The sequence below is a fragment of the Urocitellus parryii genome, chromosome 12 (assembly GCF_045843805.1).
Source record: "Urocitellus parryii isolate mUroPar1 chromosome 12, mUroPar1.hap1, whole genome shotgun sequence".
In the NCBI taxonomy this organism is placed as follows: domain Eukaryota; kingdom Metazoa; phylum Chordata; class Mammalia; order Rodentia; family Sciuridae; genus Urocitellus; species Urocitellus parryii.
In genome coordinates this window covers 11,600,637-11,617,892 of record NC_135542.1, presented here as the reverse complement: position 1 = coordinate 11,617,892, position 17,256 = coordinate 11,600,637, and positions in this window count along the sequence as shown.

Genomic DNA, 17,256 nt, shown 5'->3' with positions numbered 1-17,256 from the left:
TAGACAATTCCTTAAAAGCTGAACAAAGCTTCACCAGCTTCGGCTCTCAATTTTCATATGATCTGGCTTCATAAAAACGCCTGGTATCATGTCAGCTCTGCCAGAAGCTCTCTTGGAACCTCACCATCTGACTCATGATCATGGTCTCATTATGTATAAAAGGAGGGTGGGACAGAAATAGTCCTTTTTCAAATCCTTGACCACTGTTTTTAGGCTTTAAAGAAGAGCCTTGTTTTCACTGTGTTCATTATCAAAGTGACAGAGAGTGCAAACAGCAGCATCATTACAAGGGTCACAGTTGTGACCTGACACAAAGACTGTAGCTCCTGTAAGATGTCAGAGTCAGTCAGCAGCCCCCTGATGTCCGAGTGTCTTGCTGCTCGGTGATACTGTTTCTTGGAGGAGTGGGTGGCTGTCGGGGCATTCAGAGCAGAAGATGATGGAGAAGGAAACCCCAGGAGCAGGAAGGAGAGTGAAGACAGTGAGGGTTGGTTAAGAGTCACCAGCTACGACCCTGGGTACCATCTGCCAAGGTTGCCACTGAGCTAGAAAGCAAAAGTGCAAGGGCCTTCCGCTGCTTAAATTTGGAGTTAACCACAATGACAGCTGATTTATGAAAATGACTTATTGAGCATGCAACACTATTATCTGAATCATCTCATTTGATCCCCGAGGGCTTTGAGGGTTCACACTCTGGAGATGAGAACATACACCATGGTAGATAGTTGATTAACCTGGCCAAGGTAGTGAAGAAGACTACCGGAAGGCTCATGTTGACTGTGTCCCCAGCACAGGCAGGTGCACAGCAACAGATGAGACCCAGCTCCTGCAGGTGCTGCCCTAGTAAAGGAGAGATCCTAAGTGTCTCCAGAGGAGCTCAAGAGAAGCAGGGAAATCCAAGAGACAGAATCTCCCACTGAAATGGCTCTGCTTGCCAAGTCCAGGGTCAGGTCAGAATTGAGGGTTCAGGGAGGCCCGGGGAGACCATCCACTGGGTCTGACAGGGTATCTCAGTCTGAGGGAAGGGGTTTGAGTCTGTCATGATGTGTCAACGAACAGGGAAAGGGTAACTCGGGAGAAACCATGATGCCATCTGCAAAATGTCCAGTCACCTCTGGCAAATAAAACAGCTGAGATTGGGAAGGTAGTGGTGATGTGCAGGGGTGTGTGACAGGTGTGCATGGCCCTCCCTGGCCGAGTATGTGGAGAGCACCCCATTTCCATCCCACCAGCCTAGAGCACGCCAGACTTGCTTCTCCCTGAGTTGAATGACGTGGCTGTGATAAAGTCACACAGGGCAGAGGGCTCGGGAGCAGGTAGGGGACAGGGGGAGGTCGAGGGGGCCTAGTCTCCCCTATGTGGATCCTTCCACCCTCTTCAAGCAGGCTGTCACCAGCAGATGCCACGGTGGCCGGCAGATTCACAGAAGCAAAAGCCACCCATAAATGAAAGACAGCAAGTGGGGTTCAGCTCACAGGGCAAGTTTCAGTACCTGCTCATGTTTCCTGTTCCAAACGTTTTCATGCTCATACATACATATGGTTTGGGTGTGAGGTGTCCCCCAGAAGCTCACAGGTGAGACAAAGCAAGAAGGTTCAGAGGAGAAATGATGGGGTTGTGAGGGTCTTGACCCCATCAGTGAATTCATCCCCTGATAGGGATTAACTGGGTGGCAACTGAAGGGGTGGGTGTGGCCAGAGGAGGTGGGATTTGGGGTAGAGATTTGTACCTGGCAGTGGGGTCTCTCTCTCTGCTCTCTGCTCACCATGTGAGCTGCTTCCCTCGGCCACACTCTTCCACCATGATGGTCAGCCTCCACTGGAGCCCCAAGGAATGCAGCCAGCCTCTCAGGAACTGAGACCTTGGAAACTGTGAGCCCTCGAGTAAACTCTTCTTCCCTAAAATTGTTCTGGTCAGATCTTTTATTCACAGCAGCGAAAAAGCTGACTAAAACATACCATAATAATATGCAGAGGAACCGCACAAAGACCTGGATGTCAGGATGTCCCCGACATCTACCACTGCTGGGGCTCAGTCCCCTCATGTACAAGAGGCAGATAATGACATCTGAATTCAATGGGACCAAAACACAGCACATGGTCCTGCGTGGACCACTGTGGCTCACTCTTCCCAGATGTTCCTGTCCAGGGACAAAGGCATCACCAGAACACAGGACTGACCAGGCTGGCAGCAGGTGAGTGTCAATAACACAGTCTGCCTGTGCACAGGGTCCGCTTTAAAGCCACCCCAAGTCACAGCACTGTTGACCCCGGACGGAGCCTCCTTATCCTGGCAGCGTGACAGACCCACACCACTTCTGGGTAACTGATAAAAACATACTCAAGAGGAAGCTCTGCCCTGTGACACTTCAGGGTGCAGAGACAGAAAAGGTCCTTTTCAACGTGGGCCTGCCAGGTGCAAGTGCCCATGGCAGTGGCAAGGGAACACCACCTCCGTTTTACCCTTCTGAATGCACGTGCCCTGGACCCCAGGAAAAGTCATGGACAAGAGAGAAGGAAAACCAGAATCAGAAAGCAAGATGGCAAGGAGCCAAGACCTTTCAGCCCTCCTTTGGCTGCTCCGTCAAGACAGTGCCTCTCATGGGAACTCGAGGTTCAAGTCAGGCCCCCCTCTCTGCCCCTCAAATAGCATCTGCCCTCCGCCCTCCTGCCCCTGTAGTTCTGACAGCTCTCCGCACCCCAAAAGGAAAACTTCTTTCTTTCAACTCAGCCTGGACGTGAGAGCTCTCTTTGGAGGTTCTGATTAACTCCCAAGGATGCTGAGCCCCCTCCAGGCTCCTTTGAAGTGCATGTTCATGTAGCACATTCAGTGTGCAGGTGGGTACCCACAGAACCCAGAGGAGTCTCCATGTGGGGGCCGCCCCATTCCCTCTCTGTCCACAGGGCCTCCCCAGCTTAGAGCAGAGCTTCTACAGAAAAGCCCTACAAAAGTGGGTTCCCATGAAGAATGAGAATAGATCTTAATATGGTGTTTTAAAGACTCCAAGCCACTATATTTACCTACACAATGCAAAGAAAAATACCTGTACGCTAGCTCCACACATCCAAGCGTGGCAATTACGGATGAAAGCTTTGCAGTTCACCCTCCAGGTGGCCCAATTCTGCAGCCTCCTTCGGAGCTCTGTTCAGAGCCCTGTGGATTCTTTCATAACCTTCTCTACCTTTCCTCCCAAACCTGTCATCAAGAGCCTGGGCAGGCAGCTGCAAAAGCTCCTCTCCCTCCCAAGACTGTGGGCTTCCTGGCTGACTATGCCTGTTAGCATCTCTATCTTCCCAGTGCCTAGGACAGTCTCCAAACAAAGGGCCAGAACCCAACACACAAGCAAGACAACTGGTGAATGGAAGGGCTTCTGGGTATTGTGCCCTTGGAGATTTTTGGTTGTATTATGTAGGTATTTTGCTTTTGTGGTGCTGGGCTTGACATGAGCATGAGAGCCAAGTCCTCTGACACTGAATCACACCCACAAACCTCCTTTGAGATTTTTGAATACCAATTCATCTAACTTCTCTTTCTGGAGAAAAGTCCAGAAAGAGTCACCTTTAGGTCCTCTTTCCCTTATCCAGAGGAGGTGATCTACCCTGCGTAAGGTCAGCCTTAGGGAAGACTAGGTTTTAACATAAGCCCACTGAGGGCTGAGGCTATAGCTCAGTGGCAGAGTACTTGCCTAGCACATGTGAGGCACTGGGTTTGATCCTTAGCACCACATGAAAATCAACAAATAAAATAGAGGCTTTCTGTCCATCTACAAATACAATAATATATTTTTTAAATAAAAAGAACTGTAAAAGCCTACTTAAATGTGGTGTCCTTTCCAGCCTTCCTGCCTCCCCCTCTTCCACAGGAGGCTTCTGCTTCTGTCCTGCATCACCTTCTCCTTGGTCTCCACACTCACCATCTTTTAGGTCACCATCAGCAACAGTATCATTCTCTCAGGGGCAACTGTGTTTTAAGCAGAAAACTCCAATGAAAGAAAATGACTGCCAACATGAATCCTGAACTCTGAAAAAATATCCTTCACATTTAAAGGTGGGTTACGCTTCTGGTAATGGTGGAGTAGTCTATAACATAGCCTTTTATGGATAATTTTTAAAAACATATTTAGTTTTTAGCTTTAGATGGACACAATATCTTTATTTTACATTTATGTGGTGCTGAGGATCGAACCCAGCGCCTCATGCATGCCAGGCGAGTGCTCTACCACTGAGCCACAATCCCAGCCCCTTTTATGGATAATAATGATAAACTACAGACAAAATATTATAAATAATAATTTGAAGGCAGAAATGATCAACCAAAAATGGGCAGAAATCCAGAAGAGCATCGACCTTGAAAGAAGGGAAGTGTGGTAGGAGAGATTTGTCTGTGTAGGGTTTCTGACCTGGGAAACCTCACCCATCAGTGTGTTATTGGGGCGGGGGTGGGGGGGGGGCTGGAGCACACGCAAGAGTCAAAGGATGGAGTTTAGGATTCCAGAGCAGATGGAGAGTCTCAGGAAAGAGAGAGCCTCAGAGAGAGGAGCACCAAAATCTGCACATGTAGACTCCTAATTCTTGGCTTCTCAGAATTAAGCGCATGTGTGGAGATTCCAAGGGACCAGGCTGAAGGCAACAGCTATCACACTGAAGAAGAGGAGGGAGACTTCTGCGCAGCCCGCTGCAGGAGAGACAGCTCACAATTCGAGTCCAATCAAGTTGACAGCCTGCTAGAATAGAAGCAGCCATCTTGAGGAGAACATAAGATCCCGGAGTTCCTACAGTGTACCATTCACAATGCCTACTGTCAAATCAACATGTACTAATAAGGTACAGAAACAGGGAAATGTGACCCGTAGTCAAGGAAGTTATTCAAAAGGGAATGATCCTGAGTAACCAAATACTTAAGTAACAAAGACCTTAAAGAAGCTACTGAGAATTTACAGTGGAACAATTAAAAAACTTATTTAGGAGGAGGAAAGATGCTGGATGAGAGAAAAGGACGCAGATCTCAGCAGTCACTCAACACCAAACTTAGCAGGGAGAAGGCTTTTCAGTGAGGTGGGTGAAATTAACCTAAACTGTTAAAAAGATAAAATAAAATGATAAAGTCATTGAAGTCAGAAACACAAACATAACAAAAATTCATTACAGAAGCACCATGTGGGCCGGATAGCAAAGGGCAGGGACGGTGCAAAGCATGTAGTCCCATCACCTCCACTGCCTGCAACACCCACCCTCAGCCCTGTGCTTGATAAATTGTAATCCCACAAAATAACAAGAATTATATAGCTTATGGAATTTGTACCCCTGTGATTATTCATATCGTGGTTGATATGGTAGGCACGTGATGTTGATGCCTGATCTAGACCACAGTTTTTTATCACTGGTACTGATGTTAAACATGGACCCCACCATTTTTTATATGGGTGACAATTATTGTTATAGACGTCAAAGTAGACACTGGACATTTATCTCAAAACTAAACATCTGTGGCTGATACTAGTGCTACTCATGGCTCCCACCCTCCAAGAGGGGTTAGAAGGTGGATAGAGACACTTCAAGATTACAGAGTAGAGGTCCTGCTGCTGAGCAATACTCCCACCTCAACCAAGCAACAGTGAACCTTACTCCATACATGATCAACCCCACCTGAGCCTAGAACTGGGGAAACAAAAAACCCAAACTAATAATCAGGCCCCAAGGAGGGAAAACCAAATGGGAACTTAAGGCCCCACCCCCTCTACACCTACCATATACCAAAAATAGGAAAAAGAAAAATACACATAAGGACACACATACAAAAGAGGAAAATGAATCCATCTCAATTGCTATGCAAGTCCAGGACCTCTGAAATATGAGGAAGCAGGCAAATAAATCTCCCGACAAAATTCACAATCTCCCAACAAAGGACCCCACAGATATGAAAAGGATGAAATTCCAGGGGAAGATTTCAAAAACATGATCATCAAAATGATCAATGAACTAAAAGAAGATCTAAGGAATGATTTAAGAGAGCAAATACAAGAGATGAAAGACCATTTCAACAAAGAAAGAGAAATGCTGAAAAGAAACCAATAAGGATTCTTGAAAACAAAAGAAAAATAATTAAAAATTATTTTTATAATTAAAAATTCACTTGAAAGCATCACCAACAAATTAGGTTGTGTCAAAAATAGAACTTCAATGCTTGAATACAGAACCTCAGGCCTTAAAGACAGAATACATAAATTTGAGTACACAGAATACAATAAAGGAAAAAATTAGAGCATGATCAGAACATACAAGAACTCTGGGATAACATCAAGAGACAGAAACTGAGGGTCACTGGGAAAGAAGAGAACATGGAGATATAAGCTGAAGGCACTAAGAATAGTTTCAATGAGATAGTCACAGAAAACTTTCCCATTATCAGAAAGGAGTTAGACATCCACATGCAGGAGGCACACAGGACCCTACAGAGGCCCAACCAGATGAGAAGATATTTCATAATCAAAATGCCTGACATAATAATGAAAGAATAGTAAAAGCTGCAAAAGAGAAACATCAGATCATATTTAGAGGCAAACCAATAAGGCTCACTCCTGACTTCTCAACTCAAGACAATAAAAGTAAGAGAGCCTGGAATGAGATATTCCAAGTTCTAAAAGAAAACAACTGCCAACCAAGATTGCTATACCCAGCAAATCTCTCCTTCATATTTGATGGAGATATAAAAACTTTCATGACAAGGATAAACTAAAAAGAATTTATGACAACAAAGCCAGCACCACAACAAATTCTCAAAGATAAACTGCAGACAGAGGAACCCAAAAACAGATCCCCAAACTCCCAAGTAGATGATAAATAGAAGACTAATCATCTAAAGGAAAATAAAGACAAAATTAAACACAATAAAAAAATCAAAATGTCAGTAAACCATAAACACATATCCATAATAACATTGAATTTAAATGGTCCCAATTCCTCAATTAAAAGATACAGATTATCAGAATGGATAAAAAAACAAGACCCAACTATGTGCTGTCTGCAAGAGACTCATCTCATAGGTAAAGACTCACACAGACGGGAAGTAAAAGAACAGGGAAAAAATCCATGCAAATGGAGTCTGTAAACAAGCTGAAATAGCTATTCTTATATCTGACAAAGTTGATTTCAAGCAAAAATTAATCAGAAGTGACAAAGTATATCCTAGTAAAGGGAACAATCCAACAAGAAGATATAGTGATAGTAAATATATATGCTCCAAATATCAGCACATTCAAAAATATCCCTTGACATTAAATCCCAGATAGACCCCAATAACCATAATACTGTGTGACTTCAACACACCTGTATCCCCTGTGGACAGGTCATCAAATCATAAAATCAATAAAGATATACCAACCTAAATGATACTGTAAATCAAGTTGACCTAGTAGATATCTGCGGAATGTTTCACTGCAAAACAGCAATATTTACCTCTTTTTTAGCAGCTCATGGAATCTTACTTAAAATAGATCATATTCTAGGTCACAATGTTAGTCTTAGCAAATAAAAAAATAGAATCCCATGCATCCTGTTGGACTATAATGGAATGAAACTAGAAATAAACAGCAAGAAAAATAATAGAAACCACACAAATACATGGAGATTAAATAATATTCTTTTAAATAAAGAATAGATCAAAGAAGAAATGAGATAAATCAAGAAATTGTTAAAAAGAAATGAAAACAATGATACAACACATCAAAATCTGCAACAGTATGAAAGCAATACTAACAGGAAGATTTAGAGCATTAAATGCCTACACCAAAAATATACAGAGATTCCAAATAAATAAATTTGTGCTCCACCTCAAAGAAAAACTAAAGTCTAAGACAAAAGAAGACCAAAAATAGAGCTGAAGTTGTGACTCAGTGGTAGAGCACTTGCCTAGCAATGCCAGGCCCTGGGCTCGATCCTCAGCACCATATATAAATAAATTAAAATAAAGATATTGTGTCCAACTAAAAAATAAATATTTTAAAAAGATAAAAATAACAAAATCATGTTATATGCATATATAAATTTACTAAAGGGAATATCTCCTTTATGTATAGGTAGAAAATGCCAACCAAAACTAAATGAAAGGAAGTGAAAGGAAGATCAGTAGAGGAGAGAGAAAAGTGGGAGGAAGAGGGAAGGAAGGGAGAGGTGGAATGGGGATTAAAATCCAATTCTTTGTAAGTGTAATTATGGCAAAAGGAATCCAGATATGTATTTATATGTATAAATATAATGCTCTAATTAGAAAAAAAAAAACCCTTAATTGACCTAAAATAAGGCATAATAAAAAGAACAAAGAAAAATAGATGAAGCCCAGAGGGGGGAAATGGCAAAATTATAAATACAAATGTAAAATTTAAAAATACATAAAGCTTTGAAAAGAAAATATCTTCTTGACCTTGGGATAAACAAATGTATTAGACATGCTTTAAAAACCCATTGGAAAAAAACATAATTTGCACTTCATCAAAATGAAATACTTCTGGTCATTAAAATATAACAGAAAAAAAATGAATAGGGATATCATGGGCAGGGAGAAAATATTTGTAAAACAACAACACAATCTGAAACAAACTTGTATCCATCATATTTGAAGAATTCCTAGGAACCAATAAGTGAAAATCAAACAGTTTTCCTCTTCCAAAACTGGGCAAATAATTTGATCATACATACTCAAAAGAAAATATAACAGTGGCCAATACTGATATGACACATGAAAAAAAAATCTAATCATAAGAAAATATCAAACAAACCCAGATGAGAGATGGTCTGTAAGATAATAATCCTGTGCTGTCAGAATCATGTCAAGGTCAAGGGGGAAAGTTAAGAGACCATTCCAGAGTAGAGGCAACATGCACTTCAGGACTCCTGAATGAGGAACTGCTACAAAGGCCATTATTTGGATAAATGACAAAGGTTGAATATGAACTGTGAATTCAACAGCAACATGTCAACTTAAAATTTCCCAATTTTGATGATTATAACTATGGTACTTAAAAGTATGTTTTTGTCCTTAAGAAATGTACATGTGATTTCTCTAGCTCACTGCAAATGGTCTAAAAAAAATAAAATGATGTGAGCATACAGGCAAAAAAAAAAAAAAAATTCAGAGAAACAAAGAACACATGGGGCAAAATGAGAAAAACTGGAGAATCTGGCCAAAGATTATATGGAGAATCCCTGATACTATGTGAGTTTTCTGTAGTTTTGGTTTCATATCAAATACAAGGTTATTAAAAAAAAACAATACTTAGAAAAGAGGAGAGGCAGGAATTTCAAGATGACAATGGAAGGAGCTTGGTGAAACCACCCCAAATGAAAGGAAAGCCTGACTCAGAGAGAGGACACGCCATCGAAACTGCCCATGGGAGGGCAGAGGCATGACTAGCAGACAAAGCCTCCAAACCAGCACCAAGTGTGCTCCAAAAAATATGGAAAATCATATGTAAATAACTAAAAGAAGGCATGGTCACAATGGCTCACTAAAGAGAGGATGTGACTAAGAGGGTAGAGACTGAAAATGAACAAGCTGAAAATTCTGGAGTTGAAAAATTCCATAATGAAAAGGAAAAATAATTCCTGGGGGTTCCCTATGGGGCAGAATAAAGAACTATCAAATTTGAAAACAGATCAACAAAAAGTATGCAATCTTTCTTTCTTTACTTTTATTTAAAAAAAATTGTTCTAATTAGGTATACATGACGGTAGAGTGCATTTTTGCAATCTTAAGAGAAAATAAATGAACAGACATTTGGGACATCATTAAGTATACTGGTATTCAAAATGAGAGTTTGGGAAGGAAAGAGAAGACTTCCTGGAGAAAATATTTGAGTATAATGGTTAAAAACTTCTCAAATGAAAAACAATAATCTACACACCTAACAAACTCAACAATGTCCATGTAAAAAATGCAAAGAGATCTGCACCAGGAATATCATCATCTAAATGCAAAAGCCAACGACAAGGAGAAAAACTTGAAAGCAGCAAGAGGAGGAAGACATACCATGTACATGGGCATCACATTGACAGCTAACTTCCCATCAGAAACAGTGGAAGGTGGAAGGCAGTGGAATGTTGTATTTAAGGACCCAAAAGGAAATACTGTCACCCAATAATCCTACATCCAACAAAACTGTCTCTCAATAAAAGTAATTTTGCAGGAAATTATTAAAGAAAATATCATTGACTATTTCTTCTCTTTTTAAAATTGATACGAAAGGCAACTGCGTAAGACAATATTCAGAAATTACAATATTGGGACTACAACATATAGAAAAGTAATATATTTGACAATCACAACAAAAAGGGGGAGTTAGGAATGGAACTAATGTACTGTGAATTTTTTAAAACTTCGGATTTTTCTGGTAGCTCCACATCCCTCCCCACAAATAGCCTGTGAATATCCAGCCCAGGTGACCAAGTGCACCAGTGTGGTAAGACTTGTCCCTGAAACAAGTTCTCCTTCTTGCTGTCTCCTGACTGTGACTTGGTGACATTCAGATAGACCAGTAAAACAGCCTCATGCCTCTTGCTTGTGTACTCCACCCTGGCCCCAAATAAAGGCCCCCGGGGCCACACCCCCTCTCAACTCCGACATGCTCCCTAGAAGTTTTCCCGATGACCTAGTGCAAGGTGTGGCATGTCATGACTCTTTTTCTAGGGCCTGGAGTGCAATAAATCCTTTAATGTCATTTGTCTCTCCACGTGCAATTTCCACAGCTACACTGAGATAACCTAAATCCACCATAAGGGGGACTTACTACCCCATTTACAATACAGCCCTGTAGGAGTAAGAAAATGACCTAATATGGTAACCTGAGTCACACCAAAAAAGAAAACTAAAATTGGTAAAAGGAGGCTAATATATTTTTAAAACCCTCTATAGTTTTGTTCTTTTTTCTCTTAATTGCTTTAAAAGACACTAGATTACATAAAGGTATAATTATTGGCTTTGTAACAAATACAGATGTAATATACACAATAATAATAGCATAATGAAGAGAGCAGGGAAGGAAACTTTTAAAAAGGGACATGTTTTTATATCTCACAGAATTAAATTGATTCTAATATGTTCAGATGTAGATTGTAAGGCCCAGATCAACCACTAAAACATAACTGAAGAAAATACAGGCAAAAGTGGATAAGGAAATAAAACACATGCTAGACGATAAATACTTATGACAGAGGGAGGTGGTAAATAAGAGAAGGACAAGTGTTTGTAAAGTATATAGAAGACAAAAAGCAAAATAGTACTGGTAAGTCTAAACATATCAATAACAACACTAAGTGTAGATGGACCAATCACTCACAAGGGAAAGACTGTCAGACTCAACAAAACACCAGGATGCAAGTATATACTGTTTACAAGAGACTCCATTCAGTTTCACAGATGCAAACAGATTAAAAGTCAAGGGAAAATGTTGTTTCTCACAAACAGCAACCCCCACAAAAGAGTAGCTATATTAATGACAGACAAAATAAACTTAAAGTAAAAAATGTTATTAAAGATAAAGTGGGACAGTTTGTAATGATAAATGATCAATCCGTCAGGAATATATAGCACTTATAAACACACACATACCCCTAATAGCAAAGCCCTAAAACTTCCTGATACAAAAACTGATAGAAATGAAGTTGGAGGGGCTGGGATTGTGGCTCTCAATCCCACACTCGCCTAGCACGGGTGGGACCTGGATTTGATCCTCAGCACCATATAAAAATAAAGGAATTATGTTGTGTCCATCTACACCTAAAAAAATATAAAAAAAGAAATGAAGTTGGAAATATAAAAGTCAACAGTAATAGTTGAAGACTTCAGTATCTTTCTTTCAGTATTTGATAGAACAAATAGGCAGATGCTTAACAAGGATATAAAGGACTTAAAAAAAATAGCATAAACTAACTAGACCTTACAGGAATCTACAGAGCACCCTCCATAAATATCAGAGCAAACAGCCTTCTGATACCCACAGAAAGATTCTCCAGGATATACCACAATTGGCATAAAACAAGCTAAAATAGATTTAGAAGGGTTAAAATCAAAGAATGGATGTTTGTTGACAATAACTGGATGAAATGAAAAATAAACAAGAGAAAATAATTTGGGAAAAACATATGGATGTTAAACAACACACTGAAATAATCAATGGAATGGCTACATTAATATCAGAAAAAAATTATTTTAGGAGAGCACTGTTACTAGAGATAAACAGATTCATTTTATAAGAGAAAGATATATTTATATTAAATACATATACCACCTAAAAACAGAGCCCCAAATACCTAAAACAAGAACTGGTAAAACAAAGAGACCCGATTCAACAATAATCATTGGGGTTCACTTTCAGTAATGATTAGAGCAAATAAGCAGAAACCTGACAATGATATAAAAGCCAAATGGTATTGTTGGTTTGAATTGCCTCTCATCATTCTATAAGTTTGGACCCAGAATAATCAAAACAATCTTGAAAAATAAGAAAAAAAAGTAAAGTACTCACACTCTCCATTTGATTACCACAAAGCTATAGCAATAAGACTGTGTTGCTGCCAATTTAAAAAAAAATGATTATATAAATTTTTTTTGAAGAAAGACAGCATCATCCTGATAAACAGAAAGACCTACAGATCAACAGAATAGAAATCACAGTCCAGAAATAAATGCATACTATTATAGGTAGGTGACTCTCGACAGAGATGCCAAGGGAATTCAAGAGGGGAAAGAATAGATTTTTTTTCCCAACAAATCATGTTGGGATACATGGACATGAAACTGCCAAAAACACTCTATACTCCTGCCTCACACAGCTACCTCAAAATGGATCACAGAACTAAATCAAAAAAACTCTGAGAAGAAAATAAGAGTAAGGCTATGATCTTAGATTAGGCAATAATTCCTCAGACATGATACTCGGCACACTCCAAGGGAAGATAGATAAGTTTTGACTTCATCAAGATTATAAGCTTTTGTTTCCAAGGACTATCTAGAAAGTGTAAGACAACTCACACATACCGGGAGAGAAATATTTGCCAATCATGTATCCGGTAAGGGAGTAATATCCAGAGTTTATAACAATTCTTATGACGCAACAATAAAGACACCCTATTTAAAAAATTGACAAAGGATTTGTCATTTGCCTTTGTACAAAGGCAAGATGCATGGCTAATAAGTTGCTCAACACCATCAGTCACTAGGAAGTTGGAAATCAAAACCACAGGGAGATACTACTTCACTTACTAGAAGGGCTATAATTAAGACAGGGGCAGTAACAAATGTTTGAAAGACGGTGAAGAAAGTGGAACCATCATTCAATGCTAGTGGAAATGTAAATGTTGTAGCCACCAGGGAGAAGTCTGGCAGTTCCTCGGAATGTTAAACATAAAATTGCCATATGGCCTAGCAATTTTACTCCTAGGGATCTACCAAAGGGAAATAAAAACATATGTCCATGGAGGAATCTGGGAAGATGGTAGAGTGAAAAGCACCAGGAACCAGTTTCCCCAAATAGACAACAATTGCACCAGGAGAATCTGTCTGATGTCACTGTTTGAAACTCTGGAGTCTATTGAAGACTTGAAACTTCCAGGGGAAGGTTTGGCAGGTAATTTACAGCTAATTTTTGCCAACCGCAGCACAGTCCTATCTACCCAGGCTCCAAGTTCCCAGCCCCAGGGCAGGCAACCAGGTAAGTGTTCCAGGAGCAGCTTGAACCCAGCTGGCAAGAGCCAGATGGGCAAGAACAGACCCTGTTCTTCAGATATTGGGAATCTGTGCTCTAATTGCTGCTTCTGATCCCAAAGGGGCAAAGAAGTGGGGACCACTGTTGTTGGACTCCTCCCAACTGTTGCAAGACCCTTCCATGTCCAAAGGGGTTACCAGGGATTTTATGGGCTAGTAACATGCTCCAAACCCTTTGCATTTCTCTTTGCCCCTCTGGAAAGCCATACATTAAAGAATGGCCATTCAAAGGCACCCACGTATCAGCAAAAATTAGTAAGTCATGGTCCATGCCCAGGGGAAGGCAGAGACGCAGAACAGACCTGAAAATGCTTTAATTTTATACCTTAGACCCATCATCATCAGAGAAAGAGCCCACAACCATCAATCAAAGAAGCAAAACAAATAACAACAAAATCACCCCATGTCGGCAAACCCCGGGGAAGGGAAAGAAACTGAGTTCCAAACTTACCACCTGATTAGGCTAAAATAGTCCTGCTTTCAACAAGAACAACAAAAAAAAATCACAATGGATACAAAGGAATAAGAAAGCATGGCCCATTCAAAGAAAAATAAATCCATAGAAACTGTTTTTTGAAGAAGACCTGATGGCAGATAAACTAGATGAAGACTTTAAAACAACCATCTCAAAGCTGCTCGTAAAACTGAAGTAAGACAGAGAGAAAGTCAAGAAGATGATGTATCAACAAGGTTGAAACATCAATAGAGAGAGAGGAATGCTAAACAAGAGAGCTAAAGGAAATTCTGGAGATGAAACATACGATGACTGGAATGAGAAATTCCCCAGAGGGATTCTCAGGCAGAGTTGAGCAGGCCAAATAATCAGCAAACTTGAAAACAGCACAATGAAAATTATTGAGCGTAAGGGGCAGAAAGAAAGTGTGGAAGAAAAGTGAGCGGAAGATAAGGGCCCTGTGGAACACCATCACCTGCTTGGAGGGAATTTCAGGAGAACAGAAAGAGGGGTAGAGAATATTTGAGGTGATAATGGCTGTGAGGAAAGATGTAAAATGAAATCCAAGTAAGATGAACACAAACCCACACCAGGACACATGACAATCAAATTATTCAAACACAAAGGAAGAACCCTGCAAACAGCAAGAGAGAAATGGTTTGTGATAAACAGGGATCCTCAATAGCACTGTCGGCAGGAGTCTCATCAGAAATTTGGGAAGCCAGGAGGCAGTAGGCTCAAAATAGTTAAAAAAAAAAAAAAACCATTGACCAAGAAACCTATATCTGGCAAAACTGTTCTTCAACAGTGAGGGAGAAATAAAGACATCCCTGGGTGAAGCAAAGCTGAGAGAGTTTATTACTAGTAGACCTTTTCTGAAAGAATCGCTGAAGGTTCCTGCAGGATGGAGTGAAGCGGCACCAGACATATGAACCTGAAGTCATATGAAGAAGTAAGAGCTCAATAAAAGTAAATCCGCGGGAGTTATAAAAGCCAGTGTTTTCTATACCAGTGGTTTGTAACTCCACCTTTTGTTTTCTAATGACTTAACGGACCATGACTTTAAAAAAAAAGCAATTGCCATTCTAAAAACTAGTATTATTGTAACTGATTTATATTTACATATTTTTGTGCTCTATATTATTTAGAATAAAAATACATTTTTAGAAATTATTTAATTTATACTTCAGGGGGCATACAGTATATAAAGATACAATTCTGTGCTATCAACAAGTGACCAAGGAGCAAGGAAAGAAATATAAAGGAGCAGAGTTTCTGTATGTGACTGAAGGTTTGGTGATATAAATCCAAATGAGAGTGCTATAATCAGAATGTCAAATGTAATCCCCATGGTAACAAAGAAAATAGCTATAGAATATTCACAAAAGGAAAGGAGAAAGGACTTGAAACGTTTTACTACCCAAAAAAATCAACTGCATGCGCACACGCGCGCGCACTCGCGCGCTCACACACACACACACACATCAGTAATGTGTGAAATAATGAGGGATTATAAAAAGCTAAAAGGCATTTATGAAACAAATATCAAAGTGACAGAAGCAAACTCCTGCTTATTAGTCTTAAGAGATTTCTAAGAGACTTCTGACATATGCTACAGCATGAACAACCCTGAGGGACAACACGCACTGAAAGTCCTCAAAATCAGTCAGAAAGTGGAAAGTGGCAACCAGGGACTCGGGGAGGAGGGATTGGAGAGAGATTTTTTTAAATGGGTTCAGTTTCCATTTTGCAAGATGAAAAATGTTCTAGAGATGGAAGGGTGGTCACGTCTGCACAATAACCTAAATGTAGCTAAGACCACCAAACTGTATACTTAAAAAAATGGTTAAGAAGATAAATTTTAGGTTAAGTGTATTTTCCCATAATAAAAAGGGAAATGTGCACACAAAAACTTGCATGGCAATGTTCACAGCAGCATTAATTACAAAATAACCCCAAATGGAAATAACACAAATGTCCATCTATGGATGGATATATAAAAAATGTGTTCTATACATACAATGGAATATTACTCAACAATAAAAAGGAATAAAGTACTGATACATGCTACAATCTGGACGAACCTTGAACACATTATGAAAAGTGAAAGAAGCCAGCCACAAGACTATATGATATTATTTATATGAAATGTCCAGAACAGGTGAACCAACAGAAACACAGTAGATTAAGGGTAGCCTAGAGTTGGGGAGTGTGGTGCTGGGAGAAGGTATGGGCTGGGTGGGAGGTGACTATTATGGGCATAAGGTTTCCTTCTGGGGAAATGAAAATGTACTAAAATTAGATTGTGTTCAATAGTCAAACTAGAACCAGCCTAGGTGTCCATCCATGGATAAATGAAGGAAAGAAAATGTGACGTATATACACAATGGAGTTTTATTCAGCCATAAAGAAGAATGAAATCATGTCATTTGTGAAAAATTGATGGAACTTGAGAACATTCTGTTAAACAAAATAAGCCAAACTTACAAGGTCAAGGATCATACACTATCTCTCATATATGGAAGACAGATAGGAAGAAAGAAAGAAAGGTGGGCAGATCTCAAAAAAACCAAAGGGAGATCAGTAGAACAGAGGAAAGAGACCAGGGGGAGGGAGGAAGGGAGAGAAAAGAGAAGTACTGGGAATGATGTCGGCTAAATCATATTATTATATATATATATTGTGTGTGTACAAATATATAAAAACAAACCCCACCATTATTTATAATTATAATGCACCAATAAAAACATGGAAAAAGAAAGGAGAGAAATCACAGACTCCCTTTAAATGAGAAACCCAACATAGCTACAGAGAATACAGTTGGAAAAACAGAATTTTCAAATTGACATGAAATCAATGATTTTACAAAAATACAAATAACCAAATATAAATAACCAAAATAACCAGAAAAATATAAATACCCAAAATCGACTCCAAAAAGAACAGAAATTATCTAAACAGACTGGAAATCATAGAATAAATTGAGATCTCATCCTACTATCCTCCTTCCCCTACCCATGGAAATAAACCAAGACAGTTTTATGGGT